The sequence below is a fragment of the Giraffa tippelskirchi genome, chromosome 6 (genome assembly GCF_054371585.1).
Source record: "Giraffa tippelskirchi isolate mGirTip1 chromosome 6, T2T-mGirTip1v1.2.pri, whole genome shotgun sequence".
NCBI lineage: Eukaryota > Metazoa > Chordata > Mammalia > Artiodactyla > Giraffidae > Giraffa > Giraffa tippelskirchi.
Genome location: NC_137280.1, coordinates 145,997,672 through 146,013,113, shown reverse-complemented (window position 1 = coordinate 146,013,113; position 15,442 = coordinate 145,997,672). Strand labels below are relative to the sequence as shown.

The 15,442-nt window shown below is 39.4% G+C and overlaps 1 protein-coding gene across 2 annotated transcripts in view; it reads left to right on the top strand.

Moving 5' to 3' along the window:
* Positions 1 to 15,442, top strand: part of LOC145511417 (uncharacterized) — a 733,827-nt gene that overhangs the window by 321,796 nt on the left and 396,589 nt on the right. The window contains exons 7-8 of one of the 2 annotated variants that reach the window (XM_081504623.1): positions 5,669 to 5,790; positions 13,549 to 13,824. The gene's annotated coding sequence lies outside the window, so the exon portion shown is untranslated. Of the gene's footprint in view, positions 1 to 5,668; positions 5,791 to 13,548; positions 13,825 to 15,442 lie in introns of those variants that run through there. The other variant, XM_081504622.1, reaches the window with a different exon arrangement.

The window sequence follows — 15,442 nt, the reverse complement described above, 5'->3', positions numbered from 1 at the left end:
CTGGCATGCTTCAGTCCATTGTGTCACAAAGAGTCAGACATGACTGAGTGACTGAACAACAAACAGCAAGAGGAAATCAGTCTTGTCAATAACAGTGGGGCTTTTTCAGAAGTTGATTGACATGTAGTAGTGAATTTCCGGAGAAAGCAATGGCACCCCACTCCAGTACTCTTGCCTGGAAAATCCCATGGACCGAGAAGCCTGGTAGGCTACAGTCCATGGGGTCGCTAAGAGTCAGACACGACTGAGCGACTTCACTTTCACTTTTCCCTTTCATGCACTGGAGAAGGAAATGGCAACCCACTCCAGTATTCTTGCCTGGATAATCCCAGGGACGGCGGAGCCTGGTGGGCTGCCGTCTATGGGGTCGCACAGAGTCGGACACGACTGAAGCGACTTAGCAGCAGCAGCAGCAGTGAATTTCAGATTCTATTCAAAAAAGCGTGGTGATCAAGTGTACTTTTACTTGCAGATTTTCTTAATTGCACAAATCAAAACACAAATAAAAGTGACTAAAATTGAAATCAAGCTGAATTAGTCAAAATAGGATTTATTGCCTCTAGTCACTAAAAAACTCCAGGTAGTCCATTAGTATCTGGATCTGGGGTCTCATGTGAGACCAAGAGCCATTTCTCTGTCTTTTGTCTTCCTTTTATGTTGGCTTCTCAGCGAGACAAATCATTCTCCAATAGAGTTTCTTTTCTTCATGGCAACAAATGTCTTGAACTTCGTTAGCATGAGTTGGATTTTGTCTATGACTGAACTAACCATTTATAGCAGGGGATCATTATGCTCTCATTTATAAGCCTTGCCACATACCATCTCCTTGAACAAGAGGTAGTCAGATAAAGTAAGTTACGTTAACTGAGAGCGGGGGAGAAGGTTCTCAAATAAAACTCATTCGGTTACCAATAGCAGTGGGAGTGGATTCTGATGGACAAAATTGGTAAATCAATTACTTGAAGATGATAGCTCCTGCAGTGCTCTTGATTATAATGTCTTATGGGGGAATTTTAAAATCTACTAAAGCAGGTGCTCACTTTTTTATAAACAAAGAAAATAGAAGCTATGGGGTTTTTAATGGTTTTATCATTGTGCATAACTTTATATTCCAATCCCTGTAAACTCATTGTTTTAATGAGGATTTGGCATCTATGATTTTCATCTGAATATTTGAAGAAACTAAATACTGTTAATTAAAAGTTTAAAAAAATGGAATCACTTTTCCAGTTTGCTACGGCCCCAATACACCTTGAATTCTCCTCCCTTCTCCCAGTATTTTTCAACAGAGCAGTCACATATCTTTAAAAATAATTACTGCATTTGCAAAACTACATTCTGAAAGCATAGTGGTACCTGCAGGTCCGCTGTGTAATCAGTTCTAAAAGTTACAAAGCACATTAAGTGAATTTCCCTCCTGGATGTAGAGTGTCTACATATGTAGTTTAGGAAATGCAAAGCCAGCTACAAAGTATTTATTCCACCTCAGGCAAAAGCAATTAGCATGCTAAGAAGCACATGTCCTTCTAGGTCATTTTAGTTGCAAAGCTGTCTTTTTAAAGATAAACTGAGCTTTCTTGTGAAAAGAAGCAGCAGCATTCATTTTAGTTTCTGATACACACACACACACAGGCAAACTTGGAAGTTAGAAAAGCAACACATATCATCGAAAAAGCAAGAGAGTTCCAGAAAAACATCTATTTCTCCTTTATCGACTATGCCAAAGCCTTTGACTGTGTGGATCACAATAAACTGTGGAAAATTCTTCAAGAGATGGGGATACCAGACCACCTGACCTGCCTTCTGAGAAATCTGTATGCTGGTCAAGAAGCACCAGTTAGAATTGAACATGGAACAACAGACTGGTTCCAAATCGGGAAAGGAGTATATCAAGGCTCTATATTGTCACCCTGCTTATTTAACTTATATGCAGAGTACATCATACAAAATGCCAGGCTGAAGGAAGCATAAGCTGGAACAAAAATTGCCAGGAGAAATATCAATAACCTGAGATATGCAGATGACACCACCCTTATGGCAGAAAACGAGGAAGAACTAATGAGCCTCTTGATGAAAGTGAAAGACAAGAGTGAAAAAGTTGGCTTAAAACTCAACATTTGGAAAACTAAGATCATGGCATCTGGTCCCATCACTTCATGGAAAATAGATGGGGAAACAATGGAAAAAGTGAGAGACTTTATTTTGGGGGGCTCCAAAATTACTGCAGATGGTGACTACAGCCATGAAATTAAAAGACGCTTGCTCCTTGGAAGAAAGCTGTAACTAGTATGGACAGTATATTAAAAAGCAGAGACATTACTTTGCCAACAAAGGTACATCTAGTCAAAACTATGGTTTTTCCAGTAGTCATGTATAGATGTGAGTCTTGGACTATAAAGAAAACTGAGCACTGAAGAATTGATGCTTTTGAACTGTGGTGTTGGAGAAGATTCTTGAGAATCCCTTGGACTGCAAGGAGATCCAACCAATTTTAAAGGAAATCAGTCCTGGATATTCGATGCTGAAGCTGAAACTCCAGTACTTTGGCCACCTGATGAGAAGAACCAACTCATTGGAAAAGACCCTGATGCTGGGAAAGATGGAAGGCAGGAAGAGAAAGGGACGATAGAGGATGAGATTATTGGATGGCATCACCGACTCAGTGGACATGAGTTTGAGTATGCTCTGAGAGTTGGTGATGGACAGGGAAGCCTGGCATGCTGCTGTTCATGGGGTCGCAAAGAGTCAGACATGACTCAGCGACTGAACTGAACTGCTAATAAAGATTTTTTCTTGCTCATTTAATCGGCTGAAGATCGGTGACTCCAGGGCAGCTGAATGCCACATGAAACTCAGCAACCCCATAAGATTCAATCTTGTGACGTCATCATCTAAAGAGCTAGTTTCCAGGGGAAGAAAGAGCTAAGCAAACTCACATCAATCCTAAATATTTGGAGTAGCACCCATCAACTCCATACAAAGTCCATGGTCCAGAACTAGTCGCATGGCCTTGCTTCCTGTAGGCACACTGGGAATTGGGAGAGGCACATCCAGTGAATATACAGTTTCTCTGTCATTCTCAGTGTCTCGTCTCTGTAATGGGTGTGCGCACCATGATCCATAGGATTGTTACAAATTAGTGCTATGTAGTAATCTAGGACCACTACATACAAATGAAATTATAGACCTAATGTGCTTAGCACATTTGTTACAGAGCAAGTACTGAAGAAGTAATTACTCTCATTGTTACTTTCTCTCAGAAAAGTAACTATTGGTATAGTCATTACTTATAGTCTCATAGATTTCTTATAGTACTACATGTACTTTAGTACATTTTAACTTTTAAGATCACTGAAAACATTTTCATGAACTTCAGATACTTTTTTCCTCTGTCCTTTTTTCTTCTTGGTCACTCAATTTTAACTGTATAAAGAGATATGACAACAGTTTGAAACACTTCAACATTGGATCAAATCATGATAACTGAGAACATTTTTTTTTTCCAAGTTGGAACTTCATTTAAGCCTGCAGGTACACACATAATAGGTTTGCCTGTCATTGGAGATCAGAATACATTTAGTCAAAACTTCATTCTCTTTCCACAGGGTAAGGAGTCATATTCAGATTCATTAAGACAATATGTTTATTTTGTGTGTATAACTGTACTATAAAAGCTAAGGATATCTCAGATATATCAGTGACTTCAAAATCTCAAAATATTGATGAATACATAGGACAAATGTGTGCATAATCATGTATAGATTAAGCTGTAAGTATCAGCAAGAAAATATAATACCCAGTTAGGCAGCTGGGGAAGGTGACCTGAGAGGAAGTTTTTGAGATGATGTCATAGAATATGGAGCATTTTAGGATGTGAAGATGAGGAAAAGAGAAAATAGACAAAGAGAAAAATACAAGCAAGAATATAGCAGGTCCTAATCTATTAGTAAAGAATGTTGTGAAGGGCACTTCAAAGATCAAGCTCATGTACTATGAACCTTGAAGGTTATAATCATAAATACTTCTTAACCTACTCAATAAAGTGGATCTGTAGATTTTTCCACATTATAGTCAGCTTTAAATAGGTAGAATTTTTCCTGTGTTCTTTAGTCACTAGAAAATTTTTCCTGAATGGGGCATCTACTTCAATATTAAAAAGTATGAAACTTTATATCTTTAAAATCCTATTTGACCTTATGCCGCTGTCTTTCTTATGAAATACTTTTTCAGTTAACTTTCAGTGCATTCTAAACCTGGTAAAACATATGAAACAATGTTCCCCAATATAGATAGCAACAGCTGATATGTACACAAGCTAATGCAGCAGATTTCCATTTTCCATTCTTAGTCTTTTAGGAGCTTTGAAGGAGTGAGAAAAAATCATATAGAGAGTAAGTTTATGAAAATTGTCAAAGTTTTCCAAGTAGAAGTTGAAAAATATTTTAGAAAACTTAATAGAAGGCTTGATTCTTTTTCATGTGTAAGAACGTTTTCAGAAAGTTTGTTTTGCTTGTTGGATCTGTCAGAGAGAACTATGTGGTTAGTATATTCAGCTTTTATCTTTGAAAAAGTGAAAGGATTAAAGAGAGCAGGACAGTAGTTTGAAATTATGTTAGAATGATGTGTTTAATGTTCATTGTGAAAAGCACTATCACGAAAAACATCTTTGTTAGAACTGGAGAAATGAGGCCACACAATGGATGCTATTCAAAATAGCTATTTATTTAATTATAAATATATTCTCCTTTGTCATTAAGCCATTTTGGAAAAATAAGTTATAGATTCATTAATAATTACCATTTTAAAAAGTTCTGGTTAAATAATTTTTTTAATCAACTGCTGATTATTCACAGCAGTGTCCTGCAACAAATCATAAAGTGTGTGTTTTTAAAATCAAATAATAATGTAGGATATAAGAAGAAAGTCTGTTATGTTTGCATCTGCCAGAAAATAGGCAACTTGGCATAAATATTGTTCTTTAATCTGTTTGTACATGTTTATAGGTGCCTGGAATGAGTAAGTGCTCAGATAAAAACATTATGTATAAATGTGTAAGGCTTTATACATTGATATGATGCTGTAGGAACGTAAGCAAATAGGATTTTTTCTTTCATTTTTTTGCAGAGGATTATTTTCTGCTATTCATTTGGCAAAAGTCTACAATAAAATTATATTTTTGGCTTCATTTCAGTAGAAAACTAGAAATGATGATTGCTTCAGAGCCACTTAAAGGCATCTTCCTTAGAAACATCATGCTCTTGCCATTTTGCAAAATTATGTCCAAGAAACGCAATGATTCTCAGCATTCTTGAATATGTGACAGAATTGCTACTATTTTAAGCTAAGCAACATCAAGTTCACTTGTTGCTCAGTGTAAATGCAAACCTAAAGATGGTGTGGTTGAGAGAAATCAAGCAGCATGCTTTATGTTATTAGGTAATATTATGGAGTGACTTTTTGTAATTTATTTCATGTTCATGATAATTTTTAAAAACTTTTTAAACCAAATATATAATGTACTAATAATCTGAGATTATTTTTATTAATAATTGTCAACCTTAGGTCAGTGCAAGCATTTTTGTTTTTGTTTTTCTCTGAAAGTGACTGTATAATGGGAAAGGGTATACTAATTCCTACCTCTTTTTCTATTCTTTGGTTCTACATCAAGGAAACCAGTGTGCTTCTCAAAATATACACTTAGCTTCCTGGAATAGAGCTTTGGAGAAAGAAGTAAGCCTGAAGAATAAACAGTAATGGCAGGGAGTTGCCATCGAAGGTGTGAACTATTTGGTGAGTTCAACATGTATAGTCCCCAAACCAAGATGAAAGAATGGGATGCTGCTGCTGCTTAGTCGCGTCAGTCGTGTCCGACTCTGTGCGACCCCATAGACGGCAGCCCACCAGGCTCCCCTGTCCCTGGGATTCTCCAGGCAAAAATACTGGAGTGGGTTGCCATTTCCTCCTCCAGTGCATGACAATGAAAAGTGAAAGTGAAGTCGCTCAGTCGTGTCCGACTCTCCGCGACCCCATGGGCTGCAGCCTACCAGGCTCCTCCGTCCATGGGTTTCCCAGGCAAGAGTACTGGAGTGGGGTGCCATTGCCTTCTCCAGAAAGAATGGGATAAGGACCTACAATTTCCAAATTCTTCTCCAAGTTCATCTCCCAGGGCTGTTACACATTTCATTATGCTTGATACTATTTTTAGCAATAGCAACATGTTGAATTATGCTGTTTTACTCACCCAATTTCTGATTCTTACAGCAATCTATATTAAGTTGAACTGAAATGACTCCTTTATTTTCACATGTTGTTGCTTCTTTTTCTAAAAGTTCTAATTCCTTTCATTAAGTTGTGGGTCAATCCTTAGTGCCATACAGTTTAAATTACCGTAGGTTAATGATGTGTTTACTTTTCAGTGATTATAGGGTGTTCAGTTCAGTTCAGTCGCTCAGTCATGTCCGACTCTTTGCGACCCCATGAATTGCAGCACACCAGGCCTCTCTGCCCATCGCCAACTCCCAGAGTCTACCCAAACCCATGTCCATCGAGTCGGTGATGCCATCCAACCATCTCATCCTCTGTCGTCCCCTTCTCCTCCTGCCCCCAATCCTACCCAACATTAGGGTCTTTTCCAATGAGTCAACTCCTCGCATGAGGTGGCCAAAGTACTGGAGTTTCAGTTTCAACATCAGTCCTTCCAGTGAACACCCAGGATTGATCTCTTTTAGGATGGATTGATTGGATCTCCTTGCAGTCGAAGGGACTCTCAAGAGTCTTCTCCAACACCACACACAGTTCAAAAGCATCAATTCTGTGGCGCTCAGCTTTCTTCACTGTCCAACTCTCACATCCATACATGACCACTGGAAAAACCATAGCCTTGAATAGACGGACTCTTATTTCTTTTCTTCCTTTTCATTGAGCATCTTGTAGTCACCTGCCTTTTCCAAATCCTGATACCTAAGGCATGACAAATCTCTTACATTCACAGTAAGCCACTATGATATACCTTCCCACTAAGACAGTCGCCAGTTGAGTGCTATGAGGAATCCATCTTTGATGGCTTTGTAGATGCTCTTTGACGATCTGCACATTTCTCCTTCATTATTTCTTACATCTGGTCCAACACTGATGCTTCTTCAAACTCTTTCCTTCTCTCTAATTCCAAGATCAGGATAGGAATGTCTTGTTCCAATAGGTGTGAGTCATTAGTTGAGAGGAGTAAAAATTCATTAGAAAATAAAGCTAGATGAATATGGAAAAGGGATGGAGAGCAGAATTATTTTTCCAAGTAATAGTAAAGTAAACATGAGAAAAGTAACCCAAAGCAGACTGTTTTCATGTCTGAATGAATGCTGTATTTATGATTATGGTCTTCATGCCCAATAATTATCATAAGGAACCATGTCAGAAAAATCCTTAAGTCTCCTTTTTCATTTGTAAATAAAAAACCTTGTTGTCACTTAAATGCAATAACCAGAAGATGCTCATGAAAACCAGCCAAATATCCTTTACTTTCAGATATAATACATGTCTATTCCTGTGTTTTTCCAAAGCAGCATGTTCTTATGAAGCCATAGTAGTTGTTGACATGGTCTGTATAGCATTTCATCATAGGAAGAAGTTATTTGAAATTTTGCTGGTAGGCTGCCCCAGGTTGGTTCAAAGAATTACCATACTTGTACCTGTAGGCAATTCTTCCTGTCTAATACATTTTATTCAAAACAATGATTTCCAGAAACTTATTTGTACACCAGAATTCTCTAGGGAGTTTGATAAAAGCTGGACAAACAGCATGCTATGCCTAGTGAGTCCAAATCTCTAGGCTGGAAATTGTAGGCTGCATTTTTACCAAATGAGCGTGTTTATTTCTCTGAATCTGGAAAGCTGTTTATTGAATGTGTTCTGAATTTGCATACATTTATTTGCATGAACATTTTAGATGAACATATCTTAGATCTAGCCAGTTATCATAATCACCTTGGGAGCATTTAAGCACTTACAGTCACAGCTCTCATCCACAAAAATATGATTATGTAGATCTTAAGATGGGCAACCAGAATCCATATTTTACAAAAGCACCTCATATAATTCTTATCAAAGCCACACTTGGGATGACTTTCTAAAAGCACATTAATAGCAGTTTCATCTTCAGTATTCAACAGTTTTAGAAAAGTCTGAACTTGGCAATCATCTGATTTTTTTAACCATACTAGAGTTGATTAAAATATTTGACTTCTTAAATTCTAAACATGGAAAAACCCTTAATTACTTACAGACTCCTTAAAAATAAAGTTATTACACTCTTGTTTGTTTAAAAAATGTACTAAATTTCTCCTGAGATATTCAGTAAGATTTTATATATTACTCATGCATATATGTATACAAATGGAATATCTAAAGTGGCTTCCCTAATTATTTACCATATTGTCTTATTCAATCCTTTATAAAGTATTGAATTTAAAAAAAATTATTTATTGTGTCTTCTGTTAATAGAATGTTAACTCCAAAAGGATAAGAGCTTTCTATGATACATTCATCAGTGCACTCCTAGGCCCTATAATAGTGACTGGTACATAATAGGGATCAGTACATATTTGCTGAATTTATAGATCATGTATTATATATATACATGCCATTGTTTAGATAAGCCATGTATCCATATATAAGGTTGACATATTACCCAATCATGTGCACACACAATATTTGTGTAATATTGTAGATGCTAATATAAGTTCATTTTATTAGTCATGAAAGTTCTTTTATTTAAAGGCATAGGAATCTCCTGTAAGTCCGAAATATAAAGAGGGTTTGGTAATCTTGAATAGATTGCCTCATCTTTTTTATTTGAAAGGGACCTAGAGGCCTTAATTAAGATATTTTATTAGTATTTCTTTTCAAGAGGGTCACACCACTTCTCAGGTGTTATGAATCACACTCACTTAATGTACGTGAAAAGCAGTCGAATCATGCTGCAATCACGTTGCCTCATAAGGAATGTGTCAGCTATTTGTCTTCATTCACATGATGAAAAGTGTAGTTAATGAAACTGTTACATTGTCACATTGAAAAACTTTAGAATCAAGTGGCTAAAAATATTTTCTTATGGTATAAGGGAGTGAGGACACTAAAAGCTTACCTTTGAAACTATTTTTAAAGGATGAGGCTATTATAATTGCATCTTTTCTCTCTGTGTAATAGCCTTTTCAAGTGAAGAGTGCCTTTTAGAGGTGTTCAGTATAGCAGTTCATCGGATCCTCAGCTTGGCTATAATACCAAATATGGCACCTGGGAGGCAGGTGGATGTATGGCATATATAATATTTTGTTCATTTATATATTCATTCTTTCAACAACATTCATTCTAGTATTCTTTGTTATTCCAGAAACTATTAGGCAACCTCTAGAAGATGAGAGACAATAATAATGATGGATTCAGTAAAATGTTATATGCTATGATACTGGTATATATGCTGACTGTGCTGGAAATAAAAACAAGGACATCTATGGGACAATGGCATCAAGGATGGCTACCTGGAGTTGCAGATACTTGTGCTGAGTTTTGAGGCTGAGTTGCATTTATCCATCCCACAAATACTTACAGAGTGACTTTTAGTGAAACGAGACTACACTCTGAATATACTATGGGGAAAAAGACAGACATGAACACTGCCATCATGAACTCATAGCCTGTGAGGGGGACAGACATAAAACAAATAAAAATATATGCCAAGTGAGGAAAATTCAGTAAGAGAACATTGCAGATAGACCAAAATGTTGATAAATTGCTCAGGGAAAGCCTCTCTTAGAGAGAATGATATTTGAGTTGACACCTTAAGTGGAGTAGAAGTTAACTAAGCAAAGACAGAAAAGAGCATTCTCGGTAGCAAAATTTCCTTTATTTTACTCAAAGAATTGTAAAAATTTATTTATTTTTTAATTGAAGGATAATTGCTTTTCAGGATTTTGTTGTTTTCTGTCAAACCTCAACATGATTAAGCCATAGGTATACATATATCCCCTCCCTTTTTAACCTCCCTCCCATCTCCCTCCCCATCGCATACCTCTAGGTTGATACAGAGCTCCTGTATTCGAGTTTCCTGAGCAAATTCCCGTTGGCATTATATTTTACGTATGGTAATGTAAGTTTCCATGTTACACTGTCTGTACATCTCACGCTCTCCTTCCCTCTCCCCATGTCCATAAGACTATTCTCTATGTCTGTTTCTCCATTAGTTCAGTTCAGTTACTCAGTCATTCTAACTCTTTGTGACCCCATGGACTACAACACACCAGGAATCCCTGTCCATCACCAACACCTGGAACTTACTCAGACTCATGTCCATTGAGTCGGTGATACCATCCAACCATCTAATCCTCTATCATCCGCTTCTCCTCCTGCCTTCAATCTTTCCCAGCATCAGCGACTTTTCAAATGAGTCAGTTCTTCACATCAGGTGGCAAAAGTATTGGAGTTTCAGCTTCAATATCAGTCCTTCCAGTGAATATTCAGGACTGATTTCCTTTAAAATGGACTGGTTGGATCTCCTTGCAGTCCAAGGGACTCTCAAGAGTCTTCTCCAACACCACAGTTCAAAAGCATCAATTCTTTGGCACTCAGCTTTCTTTATAGTCCAACTCTCACATCCATACATGATTACGGAAAAAACCATAGCTTTGAATAGATGGACCACTGTTGGCAAAGTAATGTTTCTAGTTTTCAATATGCTGTCTGTGTTGATCATAACTCTTCTTCCAAGGAGCAAGCGTCTTTTAATTTCATGGCTGCAGTCACCATCTGCAGTGATTTGGGAGCCCCCCAAAATAAAGTTTCTCACTATTTCCACTATTTCCCCATTGAATTGCCATGAAGTGATGGGACCAGATGCCATGATCTTAGTTTTATGAATGTTGAGTTTCAAGCCAACTTTTTCACTCTCCTTTTTCACTTTCATCAAGAGTCTCTTTAGTTCTTCTTCGCTTTCTGCCATAAGGGTGGTGTCATCTGCATATCTGAGGTTATTGATATTTCTCCCAGCAATCTTGATTCCAGCTTGGGGTTCATCCAGCCCAACATTTTTCATGATGAACTCTGCATAGAAGTTAAATAAGCAAGGTGACAATATACAGCCTTGACATACTCCTTTCTTGATTAGGAACAAGTCTGTTGTTCCATGTCCAGTTCTAACTGTTGCTTCCTGACCTGCATAGATTTCTCAGGAGCCAGGTCAGGTGGTCTGGTATTCCCATATCTTTAAGCATTTTCCACAGTCAAAACATAAGAATAATAGATGTTTTTCTTGAGTCACTGCTGTCTGAGCCCTTCTCTCACTGGGAATCACAATCCTTCTCACAGTCCTCCATATGGACCTGCTGATCTCTGGACCTCTGGTGGGGGCAGCTCAGATTCTGCTCTGGTCCTACTCCTGTATGTTCTTGCCTCCAATGTCCATGGGTGTCAGAACTAGTGCATTTTATTTGTGGGAGCTCTCAGTGTCCTTTTATATATTCCATAGACTCAGAGTCTGCCTAGTTGATCATGTGGATTTAATCTGTTGCTTGCACAGCTGGTGGGAAGGTTTTGGGTGTTCCTTAGCCACACTGTCCCTGGGTTTCAATTGTGGTTTTACTTCCACCTCTGCATGTGGTCATCCACTGGGGTTTGCTCCTGAGGCTGCCCTGGAGGAATTGGGTTTGCCCCTGTGAGGGCCAGGTGTGGAGGTGGTACATGTGCTTGGGTCGCAGGGTTTCTGGCAGCACTAGGTACTCAGGAGCATTGGAAGCTAGGGCAGCAGGAAATATAGTGCTCTAGAAGGCTATGGCAACAGTATTGGCCAATATGCTCCAGTATTCTTGCCTGGAGAACCCCCCTGATAGAGAATCCCAGCAGGCCACAGTATCAGTTCAGCTCACTTCAGTTCAGTCGCTCACTCGTGTCCAAGTCTTTGCGACCCCATGAACCGCAGCACGCCAGGACTCCCTGTCCATCACCAACCGCCGGAGTCTACCCAAACCCATGTCCATTGAGTCGGTGATGCCATCCAACCATCTCATCCTCTGTCATCCCCTTCTCCTCCTGCCCTCAATCTTTCCCAGCATCAGGGTCTTTTCAAATGAGTCAGCTCTTCGCATCAGGTGGCCAAAGTATTGGAGTTTCAGCTTCAACATCAGTCCTTCCAATGAACACCCAGGACTGAGCTCCTTTAGGATGGAATGGTTGGATCTCCTTGCAGTCCAAGGGACTCTCAAGAGTCTTCTCCAACACCACATTTCAAAAGCATCAATTCTTTGGCACTCAGCTTTCTTTATAGTCCAACTCTCACATCCATACATGACCACTGGAAAAACCATAGCTTTGACTAGACGGACCTTTGTGGACAAAGTAATGTCTCGGCTTTTTAACATGCTGTCTAGTTTGGTCATAACTTTCCTTCCAAGGAGTAAGCGTCTTTTAATTTTGTTGCTGCAGTCACCATCTGCAGTGATTTTGGAGCCCCCCAAAATAAAGTCAGCCACTGTTTCCACTGTTTCCCCATCTGTTTGCCATGAAGTGATGGCCACAGTCTACAGGGTTGCCAAGAGTTGAACACAACTGAAGTGACTGCATCCATAGACCCAAGACTTTTTTTTTTTTTTGCCTTTGGCAGCTCTGCCCCAGTGAGGGTTGAGCATGAAGGTGGCACTGCTGCTTGGGTTGTGGGGACCCTGTTGGTACCAAGTGTGCAGGGACATGGACTGCCTCAGCTGCAGGAATTAAGACACTATCAAAGTCTTTCTTTGAGCTCTGGTAGCTGGCCATCAGAAGGCCTCTTTGGCTTGTCTTTCTCCATAGCTCCCCCATTCAGACACTTAGAGGGCTCCCTTGCCCGGGGTCCTTCTCTGTTGTTTGGCCTGTCAGGCACATAGAGGGGCCCCCCTGGCTGGGGTCCTGCTCTGTAGATTGGAGTGTCAGGCACTTAAAGGAGCACCGTGGGTGGGGTCCTACTCTGTAGTTCTGTGTGTCAGGCGCTTGAGAGGCCAGCCTCTCTATTGTTCAGCTGCAGACACTGGCATGTGAGGAGAGAGAAGCTATGGTGATGGCTCCATTCCCTACACGTGACTCAGCAGTATTGCCTTGCTTCTTTGGCTTCCTGGCTTTCCTCCACAGGCATTTCCCACCACAGTCTCCTCCCTCACATCTCCTCGATCTGTCTCTCTGCAGTCAGCAACAGCCTTCACCGTGAGATTGCTCCACAATCTCTAATCTCCAGCTCCCAGCCACTGTGCCTTCTCAGGGACCTGCATCCCTGTCTGGGGTACATATGGCTTCGGCAAGGACTGTCTGACTCTCATTCCATTTAGGCTGCCACAGATCAGCTGTTTCACTCTCAGCTTTAAATGTTTCTCCTCTGACTCAGACAGTTGCCCCGCTGTGAGAATTGGACCCCCTGCCTCAGTTCCCCCACCTGCTGAGGGCAGGTCCAGTCCTAGTAACGCTCCTGTTTTTCCCCCTTGTTCCTTCATCCTACTGAGTTTTTCATGGTTCTATATATTTTTTTCCCCTGGTCAGGTACTCTTGTCCTCTCTCCGCTGGTGTTCTGCATGCACTTCTGATGGTGTCTGACAGTGTCTGATGGTGTATTCCTGATGTATCCATGAAGAGAGATGTACTCCATGTCCACCTACTCCTCTGCCATCTTGTTCTTTTACTCAAACAATTTTGCTCTGAAACAAGCACCAAACAAAAAAATGAAAAAGAATTTTTAAATCATTCCTTCACTGAACATTGTGATAGTAAAATTTTTCAGAACACCATGCATTGTTATTAAAAAAAATGAAAACTAAATTCTTTTGTAACTATGCATGTTGATAGATGTTAACTAGACTTATTGTTTTGATCATTTTGTAATGTATACAAATATCAAATCATTCCATTGTCTACCTCTGGCAAACATAAGGTTATATTTCAGTTATTCCTCAATAAAAAAAAAGGTACAAAAAATTTCAGAATAAAACCAACAGTGATGGTTTGGAAACTCTTAGGTTAAGACCCTGAAATATCTTCTTTTTCCTTTTTTGATTTCTTCCTCTGTCTTTCAAAAATTTTTCTGAAGAGGGAATAGAAGAGATTTTAGAAATAGTCATGAGATCATTGTTTGAATTTAATGTTTCTATCATTTTTAAGTTATATAGTCATTTTGATTTCATGGGTTTATTGTTATTGGGTTTTTTGAACTTTCAAATGTCATCTTATGCTTGGATCAGTGCAGCTGTAGAACACTGTAAAATACACAAAGACCCAATGTGTAGTTGCTGCCTTTCTAACTTTTCACTCTTCAACAAACTTTTCTATTTATTACCCTCCAGCCATAATAACTCACTCTTGTCAGATTGTATTCCATTCTGCCCATCTCCATTTTCAGTACATTTCTGTTCTCACTCAATATTGGTTATGCTGCACTATAGCACATTCATGAGATCTGGATTTTGGGTCTCCAGTGATGCAAATGCTTTCTTATATGCCATGGGGCAGAGGCTTTCATTTGGTTTTAATCAAACAGGGCGATGGTACATCAGTCTCTGAAACTTTATTCCAAGGCTTCTTTGAGGAACTGACATTTACATGGGGAATTAATGAAGCTAGTTCTGCAATAAGAGTGAGAAAGAGTAAGGGAGAGAGAGGAATACCAGGAAGTGAGAAATGGCATGTAAAAAGATTCAGAGAATTCAGTTCAGTTCAGATGCTCAGTCGTGTCCAACTCTTTGCGACCCCATGGATGGCAACAGGCCAGGCCTCCCTGTCCATCACCAACTCCCAGAGTTTACTCAAACTCATGTACATTGAGTCAGTGATGCCATTCAACCACCTCATCCTCTGTCATCCCCTTTTCCTCCTGCCTTCAATCTTTCCCAGCATCAGCGACTTTTCAAATGAGTCTGCTCTTTGAATCAGGAGGCCAAAGTATTAGAGTTTCAGCTTCAACATCAGTCCTTCCAGTGAATATTCAGGACAGATTTCCTTTAGGATGGACTGGTTGGATCTCCTTGCAGTCCAAGGGACTCTCAAGAGTCTTCTCCAACACCACAGTTCAAGAGCATCAATTCTTTGGTGCTTAGCTTTCTTTATAGTCCAACTCTCACATCCATACATCATTACTGTAAAAACCATAGCCTTGACTAGACGGACCTTTGTTGACAAAGTAATGTCTTTGCTTTTTAATATGCTGTCTAGGTTGGTCATAACTTTTCTTCCAAGGAGTAAGCGTCTTTTAATTTCATGGCTAAAGTTACCATCTGCAGTGATTTGGAAGCCCCCCAAAATAACGTCTGCCACTGTTTCCACTGTTTGCCCATCGAATTGCCATGAAGTGATGGGACCAGATGCCATGATCTGAGTTTTCTGAATGTTGAGTTTCAAGCCAACTTTTTCACTCTCCTCTTTCACTTTCATCAAGAGGCTCTTT